Source organism: Lepisosteus platostomus, chromosome 4, assembly GCF_059453375.1.
Source record: "Lepisosteus platostomus isolate fLepPlt1 chromosome 4, fLepPlt1.hap1, whole genome shotgun sequence".
Taxonomy (NCBI): Eukaryota; Metazoa; Chordata; class Actinopteri; order Semionotiformes; family Lepisosteidae; genus Lepisosteus; species Lepisosteus platostomus.
Window position 1 is genome coordinate 2,123,694 of NC_142614.1, and position 15,733 is coordinate 2,139,426.

The following is a 15,733-nucleotide window of genomic DNA, read 5'->3' on the forward strand; positions in this document are numbered from 1 at the left end:
CAGCATGAAAGGGAAATGACACAGTTCCCTCTGCTGACCCTGTGCTTTACAATGCTTAAAATACCGGGTTAACTATGATGTACATCTGAGGCCTATAATTTCTCTACCAGCAGAATTTCTGTACTCCAGGCAGTGGCTATCATTTTGGTCACTATAGGTCATCGCTGAGGCTTTGACTGATTTAATCCAACATATTGTATCAGGGTTCCCAAGACCCAGCACGGAGGGATTTACCCCGGTGTCCCACAAGGGGGATTCTTAATCTTCCCCTGATCGTCTTGATCCCACAGGCTTCTTCAGCAGAGGCAGTCTGGGCGTCAGGTCACTTTAGGTTAAGCAGGGCTGGTTCTGTTGCCTTCTGAGCCGGATGGGCCAGGGACAAACAGAGCCACTGTTCTTCAGCCACTTTCACACTCCTGGTCAGTATCTGCAGGATCTGTCATTGGCTGTTATTACAGTCAACCCTCATTTTAACAGCCTAATAAGGTGGAAGGCGTGTCCGTTAAATCACAAGTAAAACACAATACTGTATGAGAATAAAATATATACTGTATACTATATATTTGCTTTCTGAGTTGACTTTTTTTTTACAATTGAAATCAATACAGCCAATGGAAATTGTTCCTGTGCCTTTTTATCAATACTATATGAGCTCTTTATTTCACATGTTGTAAATATATTGTATAAAATTTCCTAAACCATATGAAACACGAACTCCCATGGTAAAGAAACTGACCTACTCCTATAGGGCACCATTGACATTCCTGAACTTGAAACCTTTGTTTTAAAAAAATGTATATTTTACTTTGTTTTTTATGTATGCATTTCCCTGTTACTGTGGGGAAAGTCCTGCATTTCTGATTATTTCTGATTTCACAGACAAAATTCCCCTTCAGAAGCTTTTGTCACGATAAAACAATGTGCACCACACTTCTGTACGCAGGACTGGGTTTTTACTGGACACTACTTCAGCAGTTCAGACAAACCCACTGCCATGAGGCGTAGCAGAGCGGTGATTTACACTCTGCTGTCCGAACTGGGGGCTTCGGCACCCCCCCACCGCGAGGGGGAGCTGTGAAGACAGAGGCGGGCAAAAGCGAAGTGCACAGGCAGCAGGGACACGACATTCCTGCTGACGGAAGAGCGCGGGATTAGGGTTCAGTCTTCCATGCAAACCTTCATTAAAGATGCTTTGAAATGTCGTGTGAGTGAATTAAAGAGCAGCCACAGCCAGAACGTAAGCTGATACCTGCCTCAGCAGCTTGTTGTTACAGCCATTGTCCTGGAAGCACCGAGCAGGCCCGGGTTAGACCTGGCTGTTTCCACACACTGGCTGACAGGGCCCGCTTCTGTTCGTGTGGACCAGCGCGGTCGGGGGGAGTTTGGAACCCGGCTGAAGTGAAAGGCACGGCTCAGTGTCTCCGCCTCCGCCGGGAGTCTGGAGTTACAGTTACATGGTTACTAATGCTCCTCGCAAGACACAACAAACGTGCTGTGAACCTGGCTTTGCTCCGGCTCTGCGGCGAAAAAGATTCCACTCCTCCCTCTGCTGCCTTTCCCCCAGTCCGTCCGAAGGCTTCCTAAAGCCGCTGCTTGTTTGTGTTAGGATTAGACGCAGGCCTGGAATGCACCCCCCCGCCTCTGTCCCTCCTCTCTTCCTTCCTCTGTTCCTCTTTTTTTTCCTCCTTGTGTCTCTCCCCCTCTCTTTGCCTTTTCCCTTCCCTCCAGTTCCTTCACCCCTTCGTTCTCTGCCTCTCTCTGCCTCTCCCTGATGTCGTAAATCTGGTGCTGACACGCCCGGCCCTCACGCACTGGGTGACCGGCCCTGAGCACACGGCAGGGCAGGCCGCAGGGTCAAAGGTCAACGGCCCCTCCGGTACCCAGAGAACAGAAGGGCCTGTTTGCTGAGCAGTAAGAGCACGAGAAAAACGAGGAGCCAAATTCCTGAAGCAGTGAGGCTTCATTCTGCAACCAAAAACAACAAATACCGAAGTGTTCGAAGAAAAATGGAAAGGGCCGTCCTGCCCATCGAGAGCCTATAGTGTCGCGTTCTGTCCGAAAGAAAAGAACAAAGTATATTTTTGAATTGCAGTGGATGTGTCTCACATAACCTGTTCCTGGCTCTTCGGAGTAAAAGGAAGAATATTCCTTTGCAGCGAAGGGCTAACAGGGAGGGTTTGCTGGACTGTGCTGCCAAAGAAAAACTATTTGCAAGGTTCAAACTAGTTGAAAGACAGGAAAGTGCTGTCAGATATTTCCCCGATTCTTTGGCGACTGCTGGGGAAGATGAGCTTGGCGCTGGACACTCAGGAAGAAGGATCCCTGCCTCACCGTGAAAAACAAAAATGCTCTACATTTCCTGAAAGTAAATGAGAAACCGCTCCATAGCACACCGACAACAATGAGCGAAGTCAGACTTCAGACAGCCCAGGAGAGACTGGGACTCTATTTTTAGTTGTTTTGTGTGAGTGTTGTAACAGTGGCGACTTTTTGTTTTATCAGAAACATGTCACAGCTGACTGTTACTGGAATGAAAAACTATGTGTGGAGAAAAAAGTACCCGTTGAAGCACGGCTCTTCTGAGAACAGCTGGACTGACATCACGGTTATGTCAGGACGGTGGCATTCTTTAACTGGGCTCAAGTCTGTAGGATCGCTGGTTAAACCGACCGGGAATAAATGCTGCAGGAAATGATTTGTGTCATTTAAAAGATTTTATCAGCATGGATCAAGAATATTCCCTTTCTTCTCTTTGGTGAACAAGCCTGGTATAAATTTGGGGGGAATTCAGCATCCATACTCTGACTCTGATCCACTCGGTGGATTTCCTGACTAGAAGTCCTACATGTTCTCATTCCTTCCAGTGCAAAGCCTTCGGGATCAGCCTCTCCGTTCTCCGGGGATCCCGGCTGTTTGTTCTCTTGTGGCTGGCGGTCGTAAATCTGGCTGTCTTCCTTCGCTGAAGGGCTTGGGGTAAACCAGATGTTCAGCAGAGCCTTGCCTGGCCCGAGTCCGACCGCGGCCCTTCGGTTTGCATCAGCCTGTCTGCTCTGGGTTTGACTAAGCCCCCCCAGCGAGCGTGTTCAGTGAAGAAACACTTTTTATCACACAGAGCTGTGCACAGGCTAGACAGACCTGTATAAAATACTGAGTGGGAGTAACACAGCTACCCCCAGCAGCTGTACGAGACCCCCTACCCTTCCACTTGAGAACACAGAGAAGGACCGACAGCCCCTTAGTCAGAAGGATGTGTGGAAAGAAACCAAGCTGCCAGTCTAGGCTCCAGTTCATGGGGGCAGTAAAGACTTGTTCAGATTTTCTGCTGTTATAATATAATAATATCCTTACACTTCTATAGCACTTTTCTGGACACTCCACTCAAAGCGCTTTACAGGTAATGGGGATCCCCTCCACCACCACCAGTGTGCAGCCCCACCTGGATGATGCTCCAGTCCGCTCCCCACACACCAGCTCTCAGAGGGGAGGAGAGCAGAGTGATGAAGCCAGTTCAGAGAGGGGGGTTATTAGGAGGCCATGATGGGTAATGGCCAGGGGGAAATTTGACCAGGACACTGTGGTTACAGCTCTACTCTTTTCATGCCCTGGGATTTTGAATGACCACGGAGTGTCAGGACCTCGGTGTTACGTCTCATCCGAAGGACGGCGCCTTTTTACAGTTTAGAGTCCCTGTCAGTACACTGGGGCATTAGGACCCACACAGACCGCAGGGTGAGCGCCCCCTACTGGTCCCACTAACACCTCTTCCAACAGCAACCTCAGCTTTCCCAGGAGGTCTCCCATCCAGGTACTGGCCAGGCTCGTGCCTGCTGGCTGCCAGTTGCAGTCAGTTGACCAGGACCGATGGAAATGAGCCAGCCACACTGGCTGGTAACTGTTCTCTAACGCTGATTTTTGATCAAGCCCAAACCTCCATGTGGAATGTATGTGCCTCCTACAATTTGTCTGTCCCTCCGCAGAGACTTTCTAAGCAGATTCAGATTAAGAAAGGAGAGGTTGCCTCTGGCGCATCTGAGACGTTGTTAATACCGTAGAGGCCAGGGCTGACGTTGATCTTGCTCAGGCGGATGTGCTGGCAGTCTTTGTCTCACAGGGGCGCCTGAGAGAGAACAGGCTTCTGCTCGAAGGGACTGAAGGGGTTCTTCAGCTTCCTTGTACACGCTGGCTAGGGACAGACAGTGCTGCATTTACATGTGGAAAACGTAAGCCTGGAGCCCGTGTTTCCACACCCTGGATGGAGGCCGTGCTTGGCTCTCCATGCTGGTAGCTGTAAATGTACTGGCGTCAGGGAGCTGATCCCCTGTCCGCAAGGCTCTTCCAGCTCAAACCACTGGTCCTCTTCATTAGACCAGTCAGGGTTCCAGAGCTAAAAAACAAAACACCACCTGGTTGAAATCTACAATTAATGTTAACCTACTTGTTATTTAATGTCACCCCCCTCCAGATACAGACTGGAACCCTCTTAAATATTGACCCGTGCTTACAGGCATCTCTTAGGTCGTAACCTTTGCCCCCGTCTGGAGACTGACGGGCAGAGAGAACAGGATGGGAAAACGGCATTAAAACGGTGGAATTCCTGCTTTTCTGTTCTCAAGTACAGACCGCCGGTGGGCGGGGGGTGTCGGGTCTTTCAAAATAACGAGGGATGTTGCGGCTTCGTGGGTCGTTCGTGGAGCAGAGCCCAGCGCCAGAAGGGTTAACTCTCCGCCGAGCCCCACTGCAGGAAGTTAGCGGAGCAGTCTCGTGCCGGGGGCGACACGCAGCTTTCTTCCACTCGCGGGAGGACCTTGCTGTTGGTAACCGAGCTCTGCCGAGGTCCGACCTCGGTTTAGCTCACTGGAGAGCGGCTCCGGGCAGATTCCGCCTCTCTGCACGGAGAGGGCACTCGTTTTCCTTTGAATAAAAACCGCTTGTTGAAACGACACATTAAGGGGCATTTTGTTTTTCTTTGAAGTCCTGTCAAAAGACTTTTTTTATCACGAGAATAAAGACAATGAGACGTCGCTTGTTTCAAGACGTGAAACGACTGCTTTGATGATGAATCCTGCTGGATCTAGAAAAAAGGAAAGCGTCTTATTTTCTCGGCGCATTTTGCAGTTTCCGAAACTGATGTTGGAGTGGCATTAAAAAAAAAAACTTGCTTTGTCTAGAATATTGTGTGGGAGTGGGTAGTTAAACAATTATGCACGACTTCATCGTGGGCATTTGAGCGCTTTGCACTTCAAACCAACTCTGGAAATCGAAAACAAGCCAATGATTAACGATAATATGACAGAAAGGTATCTCTACGCTGCAACAAGTCTAACAAAAGCAATGTGAATCCAGGAACTGGGGGAAAAAAAGGGGGTCTTCATCTGTCGTCAGCGGAGAATGTTCTTGTGAGGAGGACACAACTCCCAGACCGCCGAGCTCGGTGCGCCTGCCTGCGGGAGAACGTGCGCTCATTCCGTCCGATGCGATCGCAGTGGGAGATTATCGATTGCGTGAAGTGTCAAGCCCGTTTGTCCTCAAAGGATTTTGCCAGAGAGGCGGAGGGGAGGACCGCTGAGCGCCCGGGGACGGTGTTTGATGCCTCAGCCGAGCGCGCCCGCGAACAAGGTACGTGAGGTTTCTGTGCGCTTTCCGGGCGCTCGGGCTGGTCGCGCACAAGTTCAAATGCTCTTCCCCGAGTAAGTGAGTGTACAGTAGGTGTGCCCAGTGGCGGGCCGTGCGTTGTTACGCAGTTTGCCATCGCTGAAGTTTATAAATCATCATTATTTTCCGAAAGCACGGCCAAACCCGTCACACAGCGTGGTTTCGCAACTGGTCGATGAGTTCGACAAAAAAAGATAAATCCTTTCTTTAAGATGATGCCGACGTTTGCCGTATTCAGACATCAAAAACATGGAACCAGACCAAAGACGTGGTTTAGATTTTACGACACGATAGTCTGTCTGTTGATCATAACCGTTTAAGGCGGAGGCAGGTCCGAGTTTCACAGCTGATCGGCAAGTTTGCCTTCTGAAACAGCGCCTCGGGCTGAGAAAAACTGTATTCGGCGGTAGACTTTGCTCTGGCAAAGTGTAATAACGCACAGTGAAGCGTACAAGTGGTTAAAAAGTCCAGCGCTAGCAAACGATGGCAAAATAACTGCGTGCATCAACGGAGACAACAGGGGAAAATATCGTGCTGTCTGGGCACAGGACGCTGTTAAGTGCCGTTAAGTGCGAGCGCCGGACGTTCAGAATAATTGGATCTTTACAATAAAACTGAGATGTAGCTCAGTTTAGGGGCTGATTGCAGCTCTAGGAGTGTCTGTAACTCGCACCTATTGACCGGAGGTCACCCGTGTTATGTTGCTGGCAGGCAAACAGTTCAATGCCTATAAGCGCGGTACAGGGGTCTCTTTCAATAGATCGAATATCCTGGGGAATTTAACTAGACCTTCGATTCGGTGCAACCGAAAAAAAAACCACCCTGAATGAAATTATTTCAGTTGAAAGTACGCCCATACTCGGAGGAACCGGGGCTCCAGAGAGTTTGAGCGGTGCTACAGTCTGGAAAGGTGTCTGTGGCTCCGACTAGTCTTTGCCCACTAAGGCTAATACAGACTCCGCAGGCGGTGGAGGACGGTTCTCAAATTCCACCGGCGGCTGACGTCACCGTGCTGAATCGGTCCACGGGAGTGCGCAGGGCCCGGGCGACCGCGGGACTCGCTGAAACCCCAGCTCGGTCAGGACCTGGGCTTTCATGCGCTCGTCCAGTGAGATCAATCCTCTCCGCTGTCCTGCACCCGGCAGCATCAGAGACGAATCGCGTCTTGCCACATCGCTCTTCATTGTGCTTTTAAGTCCTACGGTGGGATGATGGTTACTGACTGAACAGAAGCAGTGTGAAGTAGTCTGTTTCACTTGGCTTCCCAAGAATTGCAGTTATCATAAGGCAGATTCGTGTGCTTTTTGTATGTACAGATAAACCTGACTGTTTCCTTCCTCTTCGCAGCGAAGAAAGTAAATTCGTGATGATAAAAAAGGGGGAAAAGGGTCCGATGTGGATTTCAGGATATTAGTCACAGGCAGAAACAGGCGGAACAATGAGGTCTTTGCAGGCACGGTCGCCCCGGAGGGTTGGTGTTGCGCTGCAGATGTTGTGTTTTTCCTCAGCATAGCAGGAATGCCGGCGAGTCAGGGAGGGCACATCAAACATCCCACTGGGCTCCGCTGTGTAAACCGGCGCTCGGGTTGAGCGACTGTAAACGAAGGCTGTTGTTCGCTGCGGAGGGCGGGTTGGGGGTCCTTGTTCTGAACTCATTCGTGGCCTAACCTGCTCCGCGGCCTTCGGTGTCAGTGCTGGGAGCTTGGTCATTCCCCACTAGTCACCTCTTCTCCTTTACTGCCAATGCGCCTTTAAAATGTAAAAGTGTCTGCGTGTATTCTTACAGTGTAGTGATTGCTTTGAATACAAAAGGCCGCTATGGGAAAAAGATGAATAATTCTATCTGGCTGTTCAGGGTTCGTGTCAGTGTCCCTGCTACAGTACAGCCTGTTTTTCATTGGTCCACCTTTCCATCTGCAGAGGAAAGCTGCAGTACTGATCAGACAGGCCTGTGCAAAGCGTTGCTGTTCTCTTCCAGCACAGTGCCAGTCCGGTTACACTGTCTGAGGCGTGGTTCTGGCCCGGGAAGACCAGGCTGCCGGGTTTCTCACAGAAACCTGCAGGAGTATCCTGACTGCTGAGCAAACTGCAGTGTGGTTTTGTTGAGCTGGTGTTCAAGAGGATTGATATTAGTGTAGGGGAGTGGGGTTCAGGCTGTATTGATGTTAGTGTAGGGGAATTGGGGTTCAGGCTTTTTTGATGTTAGTGTAGGGGAATTGGGGTTCAGGCTTTTTTGATGTTAGTGTAGGGGAATTGGGGTTCAGGCTGTATTGATGTTAGTGTAGGGGAGTGGGGTTCAGGCTGTATTGATGTGAGTGTAGTGGAGTTGGGGTTCATGCTGTATTGATGCTAGTGTAGGGGAATTGGGGTTCAGGCTGTATTGATGTTAGTGTAGGGGAGTGGGGTTCAGGCTGTATTGATGTTAGTGTAAGGGAATTGGGGTTCAGGCTGTATTGATGTTAGTGTAGGGGAATTGGGGTTCAGGCTGTATTGATGTTAGTGTAAGGGAATTGGGGTTCAGGCTGTATTGATGTTAGTGTAGAGGAATTGGGGTTCAGGATGTATTCATCAGTATTGATGTTAGTGTAGTGTTAGTTCCTTTATTTTGTAAAGTGACGCAAAAAGTTATGTTAATTGACGGTAAAACTGAGAACCTATCATAGAAATTCACCTCAGTAAACTTTTCAGAAAGAGGGGGTTGGTTTCTGACGATTTCAAGTAACAGAAAGAGCCAGAATGTCTTCTAATCTAAAGAGCTTTCCGTTGGATGTTGGAAGTATATGGAATTGATTTCGGGCCCATGTGCACAGCATTTATTTTAATTCTGAAAAATCCTGCTTTACATGCTGAGTGCTTCACAGGGGCGGCTTAAAGGGGGAGGAGAGGAACTGGCTGACAGACTGACACTTGTGTTAGCTCTTATTTCACTCTTTTTTGTCTCTCCTTTCCTCTCTCTAATTTCTTTTCTCCTTTCCAGCTCCCCTGCTTTCTTTGCCTGCAAGCCTCAGCAGTCTGCGTGTATGTGTGCTCACAGGCGTCTCTCTCCTCTTGAGCTCAGTTCAGGAGACTCAGGGGTTGTAAGTGAAAGAGTCAGGCCAGGAAGGGTGCAGGTGAGAAGAGCTCAGACATGCACAGTGTCAGGAACAGCTCCCAAGGAGAACTGGTGGAACTCAAGCCCTCTCTGCTCTGGAGTCCAGCTGGAGGGCAGCTTGCAGCCTTCATGCTCCAGATCTCCAGATGTTGTGAAAATGCTGTTTTTTAAATATTAGCGCTGCACTCTGTACACAAACTGAATACCAGTCAGCAGAGGTCATGTGCAGTGACCCATTGAATCCCCAATTAAGAGCAATTCCATGTGATTCTTTCTAAAGGTGAATAAGCAGGAATGGAGCTGTTCAGCCCTCATAAAAGTTTGCTTGTCGTATACTGTGCTAAAAGTAAAGAGTACTTAAGCACACTGAATGAACAGTGTGCCATACAGGCCTATGGCAAGCCGAGCCACAAGCTGTGTGAAACAATGGCACAGCTGAGTAAATTCGCAGTCCTCCCAGTTCAGTTCAGTTCCCTGGTACATTGCTGGGGGGGCTGCAGAAAGGATCTGCGAATCCGGCACAGTGAGATTTCCGCAAGGGCAATGGAGAGGCCTGACAGAGGAGCGAGGCAGGAAACACAAGCTCAGAACAAGGGAGAAAGAAGTCCATCTGTATCTGTTGGCTCAGCCTGCCCATGCCCCAGAAGCACCAACGCACTGTGGGGACATTGAAGTGGGGAAAATGTTATTGTAGGGTTTTGTGGGTCCCAGGGTTACTAAGATACTAGGCTTACCCAGAGGGACTCATTACTCTGAGATTTACACATTCACCTTTTCAGATGCCCTTTTTGGTGGAACAGTTTGCTGGCATCCAGAAGCAGGAGTCCATTTTCGATCACTTCGATCATCCAAGAACACCTGGGAATGTGATGCAGTAATTGCACTTGTGCTGAAGAAGGGGTGATGCTCAGAGAGGCCTGCCAAGCTGTGGCGCGGAATGGAAGGGGCTGGGCTTGTTCTCATGCAAGCCCGATGAGCTGGTGTTCTCGGGTCTCGGATGGATGCAAAGGCCCTGTGGAGATGCTCCGTACCTCCTTGCGGAATCCTGGTCCTGCTGGGCCCCAGGGTCTCCGGGGTGTGATTCTGCCAGAGCCCCAGTTGAAGGCATCATGCAGGTTAATGAAGCCCATCTCCCACGTTTAGCCTGTTGATGATTTGCGGAGGGCTATAAACCCTGCTGGACCGCAGCCCTCCTCCTGGATAGGAGCTGCCCTGCTTTAGGCCACTCTCATGTGCTCCCATATCTCACTCCCATTTTTCACCCGGGAGTGACGATCCGCTTATCCACCTCAGCCAAGAATGTCCAGCGGCAGAAGGAATAGCTATAATCTCCAGTTACCCCCCTGCTATTTGTAATGGGTTTCCCAGACCCTTTGCTGAATCCCTCTGCTTCTTGATTCAGGCCACAGTGTTTTTAGGGAAGGTTTAACTACCGTGGTATTCAAGCCTGTGCCGGAGAAATCAAAGGGCTCCATTTTGGAAGAAAGGAGGACAGCAGAGGTCTGCCATTTCTACCCTCTGAGTTCTCTCTGCGAAAAGCATTAGCCCTTATGGGATTGTGCATCTTTATCATCTGGATTCCAGCACTACAGCCACATGTTTTCACCTGGTGTTACACTCCCCATCTTTGATTCTACAGGGGATTATGACACAAAAGTCCAGAACAGAAGAGACCATTTGACCCATTATGCTCGTTGGATGCCAGTAGCTAATTGAGCTTAGGTTCACATCCAGCTGTTTTTTAAAAAAATCCCAGGAAATCTGTTTCAACAATATAACAAAAACCCTTTGTGTAAGAGCCTGCTGTCCTTGGTCTTAGATGCACTTTCCTTTACTTTTAAAAAGCACAGTCTCTGCCTCTCTCCTCAAAGGCTCTTGCAATGCCGACAAATATGATGGCGCTCTCATTGCCGAGCGAGACAGCGCAGTGCAAGTGTAGTAAAGTGTCAAGACTGCGGTCCAGACCAGAATAGAATGTGGAGGGAAACAGACCAGTCTGGGTGAAAACATCTCCAGTTTCTGAAATTGTTCAGAAGCTAACATTTTCCTAAAACAAAGAGTTCCCACACCTTACCATTCATCATTCAGAGAGCATGGACTCCTGTGACTCTTTCTGACCATGATTACATCATAGCTGTGCTGTGACTCTCTGTGACCGTGATTACATCATAGCTGTGCTGTGACTCTCTGTGACCATGATTACATCATAGCTGTGCTGTGACTCTCTGTGATCATGCTTACATCATAGCTTTGCTGTGATGCACTGTGACCCTGCTTACATTTCAGCCACAGATGTGACACCTGCGTTTAGCAGTGCTGACCAAACACTGACCTTCTTCAGAATCTGAACTGATTAAATACTGACGAATCAACTACTTTTATTTGGGCTCTGCAAAATCCTGCTTACTCAGGTCAGGTCTGTGTGTTTGTGCTGTGTGTTTCACCCCTCGGGCGCCAGGGATCGGGTCCGTCAAGAAAGGGTGAGAAAAGCAGGGCAGAGAGAGACGACCTGTCTCAGCCTCGTCTCTCTTCACTCTCGCTCACAGACGGAATGCTGGGACCTCACAGCAGCTTCCCGTCTTCCCAGCTTCCCTGCCGGTGTGCCGGCTGAGCTCTGCTGTGGCGAGGAGAGCAGTGGCTGGAATTCCCCCTGGAAGTTCACTGCTCTCTCCTTTCTTGCCCCCCTGTGTCTCATCTCGTGTGGCAGTCCCTCCAGACGGGCTTCAAAGCCTTTTTCTGTTGGAAAAAAAAATGTGTTCCTCATTTTGTCTGAAGAAAAAATGTAAATGTAGCAAGTAACCGCATTGGATGTGAAAGCAGATGAAATAAACTTGGTGCTTTTCTCCCTGCAAGGAGCTGCTGCTCGGAGGGAGCAGGGAGAAGCAGAGCCTGTGTCTGCTGGGGAGCAGCTCTGACAGCTGTGCACTGAGACATGTCCTTACTGTCCCCAGCCTCTCCCTGGCTCCACGGCTCCCCTCTCCTCTCCTGAGGCCACACTGCCTCCCTCTGCCTCACGTCCTCTCCTCTCTTCACACTACCTCCCTCTGCCTCACGTCCTCTCCTCTCTTCACACTGCCTCCCTCTGCCTCACGTCCTCTCCTCTCTTCACACTGCCTCCCTCTGCCTCACGTCCTCTCCTCTCTTCACACTGCCTCCCTCTGCCTCACGTCCTCTCCTCTCTTCACACTGCCTCCCTCTGCCTCACATCCTCTCCTCTCTTCACACTGCCTCCCTCTGCCTCACTCCCTCTCCTCTCCTGAGGCCACACTGCCTCCCTCTGATTCCTCTCCTCAGGCCACACTGCCTCTCTCTGCCTCGACCCCTCTCCTAGTCTATCAGCCTTGCCCACAAAGCTGCACTGCCTCCCTCCTGGAGCCTCATTATGTCTGTAGTATTTTTTTTCTGTCGCTCCTGATGACAGGTAATCATCAACACTATAATTAGAGAGCGAAGCTCTGTGATAAATATAGTTATGACCTGGGCCTGCTCGCTTTTTATGGCTCCATTCTTTGCAGGTCTTGGAGACGTATTTATGTTGACTCCATTGAGCAAAAGGGCGTCGCAGCCTTCCTGCCATTTTTTCTGACTGGCTTCAGGGATTTTTTTTCTTTTGTGGAAATGTAACAGCATCCTGGTACAAACCGTAACTGTGAAACACACTTCCTTTACATTGGCACTGTTCCTCTTTCAGTAGCTCTCTCCAGCCTCCTGATCTCTGGGCACGACTGGCAGAGTGCCGCTGGGAATGGGTGCGCTTTAGTTGGCCAGAGCTCACTTGACTTTCAGAGCAACAGCAAGCTCTGCTCCTGGGCCCCTGCAGGGCACCTGCAAGCTTTTGATGAAGCCATTGAGAGATGCACCATTCAAGTTCAAGTCCAAGTTTATCGTCATGTGTACCTGAGTACAATGAACTGCTTTCTTGTGTGTTTTCTTTTCATGACAAATGACATGACAGATGACAGATGATGTAACACTGACATAGAAAATTATATCACAATTCTTGAAGACAAGAAAAGGGGAGCAGCTATAATTCTAATGAGCATTTAGATAGCAGCTGTGTGCAAAATTCAGCAGTGGCAGTGTTTTGAGGTCAGTGCAAGAACAGAGGGGTGTAAGTGGGGTTAGACTATTTAATCAATACCCAATGATTGATGAATGATTAATGAGTGTAGCTCATTAATTAGGGACCACTGTACCTTCTCCTGTGCAGCTTAAAGATGTCTCCAGTTCCCAAATACCTGGATCATGTGCCAGGCCAGTCTGAACCATTTAATCCCAGCTACTATGAAATGTTTTGTTGTGCTCCAGCAGCTCCGGGCTGAACAGGCCCTGCAGTGAGCCTGCTTCCCGTTATGCCTTTATCTTCTAAACACGGGCACGTGTCAGCTGGTTGGAAGGCCAAAGTTCTGCTGTTCTTCTAGAGCTGTTGGAAGGGCCAACAGCCCTGCTGCAGCACCGGGTTCGATCAAGGAAGGTGCTTCTCCCTCCCAGGAAGCCAGAGCAGCTTGTCTTAAGGCCTGTCGATGGATCGCTCTTCCCTCTCGGTTTTCAGACAGCAGTGCAAGCTCTCTCCCTGTCCTGCCATGCTTATGTTGCTGCCTTTCCTTTACCTGCCACAGACCGACTTCCCCTCCACCCCTGTCCTCTTGGAGCCCTGTTATTCATCCTAGTTCACTTATTTGCCTGACGTTTATATCCAAAGCAGCTTAGTCGTGTATCCCTTTCTACAGCTGGGCGTTCTGCTGGTGCCCAGTGAGCAGAGCCTCTTTCCAGCTACCTGAGCGCTGCTCCTCACTGTTCCAGCTCCCGTGTGCTCAAGCCCATCACGGCCCCAGCAATCCCAGCCCCTAATCTTCACCCTTGCACCCAGCAGGCCGCTGAGCCCTGGTTTTCCTTCCTTCCACCCCGGACTCCCATGTTCACTTCCCTGGACTTCACTGCTCTTGCTTCCAGGTTGTGATGGATGATGGTAAGTTACCTACGAAGCCCGGAGGATCCCGGCCTTCCAGGAGCAGGAGTGAATGTCTCTGTCCCAGGCTCCTCAGGAGCCCAGAGGGCCGCACGCTCTCTGTCACGCCCTGGGGGGGCGTCGGCCCAGATCTCCTTGGCCTGTCAGCACCAGCTCCAGCGAGAGAGCCCGCTGGCCGAGCCTTGCCGCTGCAGCTCCACACACAATGAGACGCCAAGGAACAAGCAAGGCCAAGCAGGAAGAAAGAAAAAAAGCTCTTCTCCATTTTCAGGAGTGAATGAGCATTTGGTCGCCACCCAGAGGAAGTGAAAGTTACAATAGGAACAATGCAGGCCTTTTGAATCTAGACTCTCGTCTCAGTGAGGGTGAAGCCAGCCCTGCTGTCCCTGCCCTGCAGCGTCGTGTTTGGGAGGGTTGTTGCCCTTGCGATTGTCATCAGGCCTGTTTGTTCTTCGACGGTTCACACACTGACACGCAGACAGCGCTGCCCAAAACCCGCTTTCTTCCTATTCCACAGGAAGCGAAATGCAAGAGAGGCCAACGGGCTGGAAGCAATTAGAAAAATAGTTTGTATTTACTTTCTTTAAACAATCGCAGTGAAGCAAAAATCACCGCCTTGGGCAGAAAAGCCTGACCCATCCAAACAGCAGCTAGAGTCGAGGACAAGACGGATTGGGGCACAAGGGCTTCTTTTTGGGGTCATGTGGCTTTCGGGCACATGAGGCAAAAAGGTGTCCTGGAAATCTGGAGAAAGTCCTTTGCTGTGGTGAGAGCTCACTTCAGTACAGAACCTTCGCACCTTCTTCTCCTACTTCCACTTAACTACAGAGACCAATTGCTTTTCCAGATGCTTTTCCTTGTCTCCTGGGTCTTTTCCCTTTGAGAGACTCTCCTCCCCTCCACCTTTTTCCGATTCTAGAAGTTCTTCCTCACTCGAAGGGCCCTGGGTCTGCCCGGGCTCCCTCTCTCTGGGATTGTGGGATTCACCCTCGAGCTCAAATGGAGGCTTTTCCTAAGAGCAGTATTCAGGAGCCAGGGTCACAGTTCCAAAAACTGAGAGGAAAACGTGTCATCATCATTGTGCACATGTTGCGACATGTTCTGCTGGCTGCACTGAGATCCATCTGCATCCTTGAATGCCAGTAAGACAAGTCTCCAGATATCCGTCTGTGGATCTACTCCTCTTTTACAAGGGTAAGAGCTGCTCAGCTGTATCTTGGAAGGTAAGGCTGTAAGTAACCCGTAAAATCTTTAAGAAAACATCCTGGGATTTCCAGCAGCATTTATCTTAATGAGATGGTTATCAAATCTTTGAAAATTGGGGGTCTACTGCCTTTGGGAGGATAACCGGAATACTTGCAAAGGAAAACACAAAAAAAGTCCTGGTGACCTCAGTTTCACCCCTGAATTTCCTTGCCAGATGTTGGACTATTCCTTTTGTCCTGAAACCCCCCCTGCTACCAGCATCTTTTTGGACAGAGGGGGCTGAAACGAAGGAATTATTGAGAAAGCGCCAGCCACAATTCCCAATCCAGAACTTCCCAGAAATTGGCTGTGGAGCCAGAGAGGCACATGTGGGATGGAGCGGCCGGGACATGACTGGTGTTTTCGCAATAAGACTGAGAGAGGAGACACTTTCTGTAACCATGACAAACTGGAAGCAGATCTTGTTTGCTGTCTGTTTTTGGGAGCGAGCAGGAGAAAACTCCCGCTCCAGAGAAGCAGTGGGGATTTGCTTCGGGAGAGCGGACACGCGTTCCGTCACGGGGAATAAAATATGGGTCTGAGACCCAGCGCAGCTCGGAACAGCAGGTCTGCCGTGAAGCCAAACACATCTCGGGAGAGATGGAGCTGCCTTGTAAAGATCCATGCCGTCCGCAGCCCGAGCGTGAAGGCTGAAGCACGATAACGCAAGGGGCTACGATGTCCCCCTCTCACACCGCAGGAAGACGGGGTGCCATCGATCTGACTCCCACTTCGACACCCTGGAGGCCTCGATGCAGCCTGTCACATGGCCGTGC

The 15,733-nt window shown here is 50.0% G+C and overlaps 1 protein-coding gene and 1 long non-coding RNA gene across 2 annotated transcripts in view; one reads left to right on the forward strand and one right to left on the reverse strand.

The window, feature by feature from the left end:
* Positions 1–2,695: 2,695 nt before the first annotated feature.
* On the reverse strand, positions 2,696–4,577 carry LOC148672091 (uncharacterized). The gene is made up of 2 exons (XR_015935658.1): positions 4,503–4,577; positions 2,696–4,384 (listed from the first exon to the last, which is right to left on the reverse strand). It is a non-coding gene; the product is annotated as an uncharacterized LOC148672091 (long non-coding RNA).
* A 219-nt stretch (positions 4,578–4,796) lies between these two features.
* Positions 4,797–15,733, forward strand: part of plekhg2 (pleckstrin homology domain containing, family G (with RhoGef domain) member 2) — a 43,133-nt gene continuing 32,196 nt past the window's right edge. The window contains exon 1 of the mRNA XM_088627508.1: positions 4,797–5,616. The gene's annotated coding sequence lies outside the window, so the exon portion shown is untranslated. The remainder of the gene's footprint in view (positions 5,617–15,733) is intronic.